Raw genomic sequence first — 10,246 nt, 5'->3', positions numbered from 1 at the left:
CCCCCCGGCAGCCGCCCGCGCCCGGCGGGGACCGGCCTCGCTGCGCCGCCCCCGCGAGGAGACGAGTCCTGGGTCGGGCGGAGCCGGCTCCGCGGGCAGCCTGAGCGCACACGGGCCCTTTTGCAATTCATCGCGAAAATGGCAACGTTGGGCCGGATTTAAGTGTGGAAAAAAAACAAACCCAAGCTGTACAGCTACGGATTTAAACAAAACAAAAAATTCTGAGAGAGATTTGAATATGTTCACAAATATTTAAGTAAAAACAAAACAAAAAAAAACCCAACTTTTTTTGAACATACAAGTTGAAAACTACTGTATTTTTTAATTGTTTTTGTGAGTATAAGTTGTCCGTTTTTCCCCCCTCCTATCCCCAGTTGTCCAGTGGATGTACTGGGCTGTTTTTGGGTCCAGTTCTGTCCCGAAACCCAGCCCTGCACATGCATACTCACGCGTTCGTGTCACCCAGGGGGAGACCCAGTAGTAGAAGTTAAGGATTCATCAGTCTGCAGAATCAAGTCCAATAAATAAATAAATGCTTTAAAAGTTACAACCACAGGCCATGATTCCTAAACATTTAGTAATGTACTTGATTTAAAGCAGATGTGCAAGCCTTCTCAGGTCAAGGCCTCATTAAACTAAAGGTCCTGCTGTGCTAGACACTGGATAAATACATTTTTCTGTAGCAGATCTAAAGAATGTGTATTGAGGGATTTATTGTCTCTCCTTTGGGATGGCCTGTATAATTTATCCTTACTTGACCTCTTGTGTCTAATGCAGACATACAAAAAACTAGAGCTCTTGGTTCCAAAATGATACCTTTTATTAGACCAACTGGAAATGGCAAGAAAATTGTCCTTTTTTGCAAGCTTTTGGGATCAAAGTCCCTTCATCAGGCTCTGGGAAAAGTGTAGATGGTACAAGATGGTAAAAAGTATGTAGTCACCTCAAGTTTTTTGCAGTAAAGCTGGTTTCTTTTAAAATCATAACTTATTCCCCCTTTTGCCTTTCATATTTTAAATGGAAGCCCACTTAACAATAAGGCACTTTATAATCAGCATTAAGAGTGGCTAAAAACCTTATCCTGCAAAAAACTTGAGTACATGCATAACTTCACATACTTGAATACTTCCATTGACTTTAATGGGACCATTCACAGTTTACAAGATTAAGCACGTGTGTAAGTCTTTATAGGATCAAGGCTGATTTGTATTGGAAGCAGGAATTCCATAGAGTATACGCAACCAAGGAATTCATTAATCACCAGTAGCACATGGCATATGATGCTGTATTGCAAAAGTAGTGCACAAATTAGCTGTGCATAAATTAAGATTGTTTTTCCACCTCAGGCTTTTGATTCAAGTAAGCAACTATGTGAGCTTTGCTGTCAAAGTTGACAATGCCACTGGAACCACATCAATGGAATTCCAACTTTATCGGGCATTTTGGTTCCCTTGTTCCTTATTAGTACCATTCTGTTGCAACCAGCATTTGTAATTAGCATGCATTCATTTACAAGTAAATTAAATGACAGAACATTAATTATAAGTGCTGCTAGTGACAGAATGCTACTAATAAGGAACAACGCAACTCTATTAATTATAGAATTGTGTGTCTACATTTGAATGTATATTTCTGTGTTTGCTAAATATTTTTTATTTATTGATGTGATGCTCAAGAAAGTAGTGCTTGGTTTGTTTGAGTAGTCCCGTTGATGTCAATGGGACTATTCATGACATGTAAAAATTAGCACAGCTTTGTATGATCAGGGCTACCATGAGTTGGAGGCCACTTCTAGGCATGTATATCCAAAAAGTTTATAAAAATCATATTTACACGTTGTCCTCAAGTCAAATTCTTATTTCAAAAGTTGTATGCATGCTCCCAGAATGTGACCCATAAGACATAGGAGGTACAACAGTTCTCTTTCATCTCTTCCAGCAACTCCAGAGTTAGCTTTCTTAGGCCTGGTACATACATCTTCTAGCTCAGCATACACAGACCCCAGAAATCAAGGCAAGTTGTTCCTCACAATCTGGAATATGGCCCGCTGATCAAACTCAATGCCAATGCACATTTGCTCATTTAAGATGCTTATGCCCCTTGCACAGTTAATCTATGTAGGAATGCCTGGCAAGTCAAAACGTTGTCAGAAACAATACAATGCTGTCAACTCCATCATTTTATCATCATGATTTTCTAAAACCCCATGTCCTGGTATCATTTAACTGAGTGAGAATTTCAGCATTCAATTAAAGTTTTTAGCTTTCAAAATGATGGAAAATAATTTGAAAGCATTACTTTCAAAGGCTCAAGCCATGGAATTCATTACTTAGAACAAATTATGATCTTAAAGCCAATCTTGTGATTTCCAAGGCATTAAAAAATTGTGAATAATATTTGCAGTTGGCAGTACTGTGTTCATTTGAGTCCATTTTGAAGGTAAAAGCAAAGAAGCGGAAATTGGCACTTGTTAATAATAAAAGTTTCTTTTCATAAATATCCATTTTGGAAAAAAAAAAAAATCATTTTTAAATTTATGTACCTTTGAAAATGCTCATCTGAATCAAAGAGATTTTTGGAAGGTAACACTAGTAATATCTTAGAAGTTTCACAAAAAGTGTTTAAGACAAATGAGGGAGGGGACAACAAAACTGCTAGTCAAAGAATAAATTGAAGCAGAATTAGCCTGTCTCAAGTATCACATTCTTCTCTACTAAAGTGGATTCCAAAAAAAAAAAAAAAGACTTTTGTGCTAAGGATAATATCAAAGTGTGAATGTTTGTGCTCTAAAGATTTGGTCATATCATGCTAACAGAAATACCTTTAAAGAAATTAATTCTTCCATTCTTCAATTCTGTTGATCTCCAAAGTTGCAAAAATAACCAACAGGGAAGAGAGAAAATGGGTTTCTGACAACGTCTTATTAATATGCAAAGGTATAAATATGAATATTTTAGGAGAAAGATGGGATCACACCTGCTGAAATTTACTATTGAACTTTGTGGCACTTTTTTTTTTTCTTACCATCACTGTAACATCAATAGTTAAGAGAAAAGGAGCTAGACAGTAGGAGCTGAAGCTACTTCTTACCATTAAGAGAATTTAATAAGTTTCTTTACAAACAGGAAGAAGTATAACACTATGCATAGTGAGAGCACAATCACTTTGAACTTTGGAGAGCTAGTGAGAAATCCAGGTCCCACTAAAGTCAGATTTCCCATTGACTTCAATAGAGCTAGAGTTTTACTCTTGAGTGCAAATTACAGTCCTGATTCTTGAGATGCAGTTTCTCAGCACCTCTAAGGATCCCAGTGAAGGTCACTTGAATAAACACTAGAACAGAGCAAACAAGGCCTTCTTTATGTTGTGCACAGAAGACATGTAGTTCCACCTTTTACTCACTAGGAGGTGGCTAGATCTTTTTTTCTTATCTATAGTTTTAGGAAGTAAAAATAAAGATATACATATTTTTACTATTATACATATGAAAGCCATGAAACATACATGATTATTGTTATAGATATTCTTACAAAGTTTGTCTGAAGGGACAAATCTTTTCTTTTACTACTACTTTCCATGCTGGAGTTTCACAAGGCATCTTCCACCGTTTTCATTTTATTTTATTTTTTAGTCCAATAAATTCCTTTATGTTTACACTCACTCCAGTCAGAGGGATTTGAATAAAGAGATGTTGAGTCTGTGGGCTTCATGAAACCCAAATTCTAGTTTTGCCTCAGAAGGCTGAAAAACGTAGGAGACTCTCTATACAGGACTCAGCTGAAGGCACTAATAGCCTTGAAAATATAAAGTGATGATAGATACTTTCAGACTTCTTGGTAACCAGTGGCTAGGCTGCCCATCCACAGGAGGAAGGGGCATAAGATGTTAAGTGAAACAGGTATATTTGGTTACATTTCTTAAAGAATAGTCTTGCTAGCTGCATCCTGAATCTGTTAGCTAATCCTTACATGCCCATTATTATTGCATCTATGAAAGTCAGTTGCAGGGTTTTTTTAAATTATTATTTTGGTGGGACGGGGATTGGAGACTTATTTTCAGATATTCAATCCAAAAATACTAACACTTCCCTTGTTTATAGAAGCCATATCACAAGCAGTTGACATAGTACTTGAGCATTTTGTCCTCCAAACCAATCTTTAAATCAAACCCAGATCAAGATTAAATGTTATATTCACTCTTATAGCAGTGTTGGCAATGAGCTCTTCAAAGAAAAAGAAAAAGGAGTTGTCACTTTTCAGTTCTACACATCCCACAGAAGTACACCTTTTCTAATTAGTCCCTGAAAACATATTCAGTGCAGAAGCTCCAGGTTACCTTCTTAAGAGACAGAAATGTAGTTTTGTAAACAATTGTGTCCTCTCCCCATTACAAAGTTCCTGATTACTTAAACAAGAAGTTACTAATGTTCTGTTTAAAGTTAGTCTTGTACTACATGACAGTTATGCAACTGCAAAGGATATCAAGAAATGCTTCATTTGTGAAATAACTATACTGCTAAAAAGATCTCATAAAAGGTATGGGCTTTTTTTTTAATCTTTTTATCCTCATAGGCTATTGTTGTGGTTGTTAGCAACCAATGGTATAGCAAGCCACAGGTGGCTTAGGTAAGTCTGTTGCTCTATGGTATCTCTTCACTCCCATACCTCACAGCTTTTAGAACAGCAATATAAACAAAGCATACAACATAAATCACTTAGCTTCAATACAAGCTGTCTTACAGGACTGACTACCTCCACTCCAGGCTCTGTAGACCTCCTCCTCCTCTAAGCCTTACAAGGCACAAGCAAATGCCCTATGTGTGGGTCTAGGGTTTATTAAGGCCTTGCCCCCTCCTTTTCTGGCCATCTGATCTGCCTCTCTCCTAATAGGCTGCTAGCCTTTTCTCTTGGCGCTCATTCCTGGAGTCTTCAGGTCAGCTGTGACCACTCTCCTGTTAGGGCTGGTTAATTAGTGTCTGGAATCTTGCAGCTTCTTGGCAAGCTAGCTGCACTTCCAGTACTTGAGGAAGGGGCAGCCGCTTTCTCCAGAATCTCTGGGTTTCCAGCAGCTCTTGTAGTGTCTGGACACTTAGCAGCAGCTCTTGGAGCCAGGCAGTGGCTCTTACAGGGCTCTGCAACCTAACAGTAGCTGCCACAGAGCCCTCAGTATGCATCTCAGAGTCCTCTTAAAGGTGCCATGTCTCTCTCTCCAGGCTTCCCCTCCTTAGTAATGGGATAGAGGAATCCCATTACTCTAACAGAGGACTGTTACAAATGGCAAAAACAGGACACTTATTACCAGTAGGGTAGCCATCATAGAGGACATTCCAGTTTTAAGCTACTCTGTCCTCTATTGATACGAAACCTGACACCTTTATGTCCTGTATTTCTCTCTTCAAATGTGTTTGGTTTCATATCAATAGAGGACAGACAACAACCGGACTGTCCTCTATGATAGCCACCCTAATTACCAGAGGCATATAGGACTGGAAGACTCTTCTTGGGCCATCAAATCCTGTTTCCTACATTTACAAAAAACTATCTTTCCACAGGATTCACAAGAACATCCCCTCCAGCCCCTCACATGAAGCCACAAAGTACCTGGCAAAAAGATCTACCATGTGACACACGAGAGCAGAAGAAATATGAATTTTGATATGATGATTGCTTAATATAAATTGAGTTCATCTTCTATGAAAGACCAATAATTTCTTAGCCTCTGCTTCCAAAATAGATAGTATCAAAATTAGAGTTGTTTTAAAAAGCAGCTCTCCTGGTTGCATATAAGGGAGTGATTCTAACAGTTAGTCATTGTAGGTTCATTCTTGAACCTAAAGAGGTTAAGATTCTTGAACCTAAATTAGAACATCTTCTTTAATTTGCTGAAATGTCCAACAGTGGGAGGTTCCTGCACAGATTAAAGAAAGATTGCATTAAAGGAATACTGTAGCAAAGTCACAAAGTCAAACACTCAAAGGTTAAGCAAATGCCACAAGGAAGGTTGCCTCTAGAAACTTGATTTGGCCCTCTGCGCAAATGCATTATGTTATTGTCTTTAATTACATTACTGTATCCTGCAACAGGAGTTAATAAGCTCTGGAGCCCTTTTTGAAAAGGGGTGTTATGTTATGTTGGCAACCTGCCGTCCACTAGCACAGAGGCGGTTTGTAGCAATAAATTGCATACCTTTGCTAGCAATTTTGCATTTCCACATTGGAGTTCCTTCAGAACTGGGGTGAATACCATCTGGTCCTGGTGATTTAATAATGTTTAATGTATTGATTGTTCTAAAACGTCTATTATCACTTCAATGCAACTCAGCTCTTCAGATCTGCCATATTTACTAGATTCTAAGATGAGCTGTTGCCTTCCCGCTCCCCATTTAATGGTGGGGGGGAAGTCCCTCATCTTGTAATTGAGTTAGGGGGATAGGTAGCTGCTGCAGCTCCTGCTCTGGCTCCAACCCAGGGTTGAGGCAGGAGCTGCAACTGCTGCCACATTGCCCTGCTCCTCAGACCTCCATCTTCAAAGATCTGTACAACATTAACAAATTAATCCTTCATAAAACCCTAAGGTGGGTAGGCAAATATTACATGACAGAGAGGTTAAAAGGCTAGGCCAGAGCAACTTAGTAGCAGAACTCAGGTATGCCTGGTTCTCAGTCCCATCTTAATATACTTCCACTCAGGTTTTTATCTTACTGAATGTGGTGAGAAAGATTGTACTGATTAAAACCTAGCAATATATCCTCTCATGGAAGCTACTTCTTTTTAACCCCTTAAATCATCTGACTTCACACATGTTATCTTTTAAAACACTGGGAATAGTGTATTTAGGATAATAGGATTTCAATCTTCTTCAATGACTGAGATGCAAAGTGCTTCACAGAATAAAGTGAATAATTTTCCTGGTTTCAGCTATGATTTCCCTTGACACTACCTCTAAATGAATTGCCTTTTCAGTTCCTAGGTTTCCTTAATTGCTAGCTCAGTGTTTTATTACCAAACTTTTTAAGGGTGTTTAATAATACATAATTTTACCACATTAGCTAGCTTATCTTTCCTTACTTAATTCTAGCAATTTATCATGTATAGATACTCCATGCATACAGCATATCCTGCTGTGTACTGATGCTGTCCTCCTAATCTTTTCCTTATCAAAAAGATGCTGTCCTTCTAGCCTTTTCCTTATCAAAAATGATGCTCAAAACTAGTTTTATAACTAAATTTTCTTCTCATACCTGTATCAATTACAGCTATTAGTTATGTCATAGTGGATGCATCTACATGGGACATGTAATGCGCTACTGCCTAATAACAGTAGTGTGCCAGGCAAAAACCATGCTAATATGCTACTGTGCAATGGTATTAGGTTACTGTGCAGTAAGCATCACTAAAAAACTGTGCTGGTACTACTGCGCAGTAACTGTAGTTACTGCACATTTAGTTAGCACTTCATTAAGCAAGTACTAAACTAAATGCGCAGTAACTACTGCACATTAATGAATGTGTAGATGCTCCCACTATATATACATAGTCTGTGAACAATTTTCAATACTCTTTATATAGGTTTTAGTAATAGTTGTTAAATCATTCAAATGACAAGTATCAGATATATTTAGTTTGATAGGCAGATCAATAATTGCCCAAAGAAAGTCCTTACTCCCTGATTCAATTAATGAGACATAGGGAATACATCATATACATGATCTGTTAGCATGTGTGTGATATAGATATATATATATATATATATATATAGATGTGTATATATCTATCTATATCTATATCTATATATATGTGTGTGTGTGTGTATGCACACACACACACACAACCATGACCTTATCTGTGTGGAAAATACAACCTCCTTTTCTTCTTGTCTTGCAGGCTTCCTCTCACTACTCTCTTTACACCAATATCCTGTTTGTCTCCATTTACATTGCAATTATGTTGGCTTCTGGCTCTGAATGGCTCACTTCTTTCTTTGTGATGTTATGGTTCCAAGGGCAAAAGGAAGTGGTATGGGACCAGTCAGAATGATCGGGCCCAGATTGTGCTCAGATGGGGTCACCGACAAGTGGCTGCCAGGATCTGTGACTCTCACTTCCCTCAGAGTCCTCTAGGTTGGGTACCAAGCAAACACAAGGCCCTCACAGTACCACTTAAGATCTCTTTAAGATTCTGTAGGTCAGTGATTCTTAACCGGGGAGCCATGGTACCCTGGAGTGTGGTGAGATCCTTTCAAGGGTGTTGTAAGGTGTGTAACTATGACTCCCAAGATAAAACCAGAGATGTCAAATAGGAACCTTCAGTGCTAATAACATGCTGACCTGCTGGGGAGCTTCCTGAGTCCCTGGTCTGTTTGACTAAATATAGACAGTCAAAAAGCCTGAGGCTGAATCAATTGTTTTTGCAGGGTAGTTTAAAATGCAGAGATTAAACTGAGAAACAACTGGACACATTTACTTTTTGCAGCCACATGCCTGCACTGACTCAGGCCAGAAGCTGGGAGGCACTAGAGCATGGCTCTCTGGCATGTAGCCAGCATGGGCTGTGTGTTCGCTTCCGTTTCCTACTGCCCCCAATGTCCAGAATCACAACAGTCCAGAATCGCAACAGCAGGACTCTGCAGGGTTGCTCATCACTTCCTCTTCCTGCTTCCAGGGACCTCTGGAATTTGTAGTCACAGCTGGGAGCAAGTTTAGCAGGACAGAGTAGCTCTGTCCTGGGGAAAGAAAAGTTTAACCCCCCAAGCTGGGTTTTGCTTGGGGTGGGGGCAGTCCCTGCCTCTCCCCTCCCTAACCCTTCTCTGCTGGAGCAGCCCATTCAACCCAACATTCAACCAGGTTTATCTTAAACCAGTTTCTACCATTTTGAAAATGATTTCTACGCACTGAACTTGTTATTAGAGGTTCAAGCCAGTTTTTGATTACTTAAACTGGTTTATGTGTAACTTCTGTCCCTGGCCTTCCATGTCTCCAGGCAGTTGCACTGGGCAGCATCCACTGGACTCATTTGAGAGCCAGCCAGCATTATCTGGTGTGCTCTGCTCGGTGTCCCCCATCAGTGTGCTATGAACCAGTGACATTCACTCCCACCCCTGTTCTGTCTTGTATTTGTTCCAAGTGCTCAGTGACATGTCCGTAGAGGCTCCTCTCGTCAAGGGGGTCTTACAGTTTATGGGCTTTGGCCAGAGCTCTGCAATGGCACATCCAAAGGCCTGGTCTCACCCCGACAGCAGAATCCCTCTGGTATCTTCCTGTAGTCAACAAGAGTGAAAACTAAGCACCAGTTAGTCTCAAGAGGACTGCCCTCAACCCTGCAGGGGTGCCTGAGACTGGGACAGTCATTGCATAAACTGGTTTGAACCAAATCAGGCAAGTCTCATACTACCTTCAACCAGGTTTATCTCAAACTAGTTTCAGCCATTCTCAAACTGGTTTATATGCATGAACATCTCTTCTGCTACAGGTTTAAACCAGTTTCTGATCATTTAAACCAGTTTGTGTGTAAGGGCTGTCCCTAAGCCTTGTGTCCACACAGGCTCAACCAGGCTAGAGGACTTCCCAGGGTCACCGCCCATGCGGGTCACAGCCCCCACCTGCATGGGCCAGGCCAGGAAGTGCCTGGGCTGCAAGGCAACCAGGGAGACACACCCCGCCTGCCCCAGCCTTGCCCATCAGCGTGCGGGCCCCGACCCCTCGGGCTCCCAGCAGGGACGGCTCCGCCCCGCGTCGCGCGGGGCCACGAGAGAAGCGCCGGGCGCGGGAGAAGGAGGCTGCGCTGCAGCAGCAGGGGGAGGCAGCAGGGCAGAAGCAGCACTGCCGGGCCGGCCTCACGGGGCGCACTGCCGCGCAGCCGCTATGGGGCCGCTCTGTTACACTCCGCCCACTCATTTCCTTTTTCTACCCTCCTCTTCCCCGCTCCGCTGTGATAGGATAGCTTCCTCCTGGCGTCACCCGCCTTCGCGCCAATGGGACGGGACCACGCCTGCCCAGCGCCGCTGAGTGGGGAGTTCGGCTTTCCTGGCTGGGGGCGGGAGCTTTGTGCCAGCGCGTGTTTCCGGGGGGCAGCTAAGACTGGCGGACCGAGCCGGCTGGGGGGCGGGGCAGCGCTGCGCGGGGCTCGCTGATTGGCTGGGCGGGCGGGACGGGAGCTGCGACCGGAGCTGTGCGAGGTAGCAGCCGGAGCGGCATGGACGGGTGAGGTCGCGAACGCCATGTCTCCCACCGTGTCTCACCAGGACAGCAG

This window comes from Alligator sinensis, unplaced genomic scaffold (genome assembly GCF_000455745.1).
Source record: "Alligator sinensis unplaced genomic scaffold, ASM45574v1 scaffold60_1, whole genome shotgun sequence".
NCBI lineage: Eukaryota > Metazoa > Chordata > Crocodylia > Alligatoridae > Alligator > Alligator sinensis.
The sequence above is the reverse complement of the archived record's forward strand: the minus strand, read 5'-3'. Positions refer to the sequence as shown.